Here is a 324-nt window from a genome sequence, read left to right on the forward strand (position 1 = left end):
TGGGTTTGTTTTTTTTGGGGGGGGGGCCCCCCCTGCCCCCCTCTCCGTGTTTGCGACAGCGAGCCATCCCTGCACGGGATTTCGGGAAGCATCTGGCAGGGGGCTGACGTTGCCGGGGTCACGCTCGGCTTTACCCGTATGAGTTCTTCCCGGTCGGAGGCACGGAGGGGATCGATGCGTTTTGGGAAATGACCCCAAGGGGACGCGGGGAAGGAGCGGGGCTTTGCCCCTGGCAGCTCCTTTGCGCTTTCCCGTCACCGCCGGGCATCGCTCCCGGCCACGTCCCCTGGCACGGCGGGGGCAGGCGGTTCCCGGGCATCCCCT

This window comes from Mesitornis unicolor, unplaced genomic scaffold (assembly GCF_000695765.1).
Source record: "Mesitornis unicolor isolate BGI_N332 unplaced genomic scaffold, ASM69576v1 scaffold39772, whole genome shotgun sequence".
NCBI lineage: Eukaryota > Metazoa > Chordata > Aves > Mesitornithiformes > Mesitornithidae > Mesitornis > Mesitornis unicolor.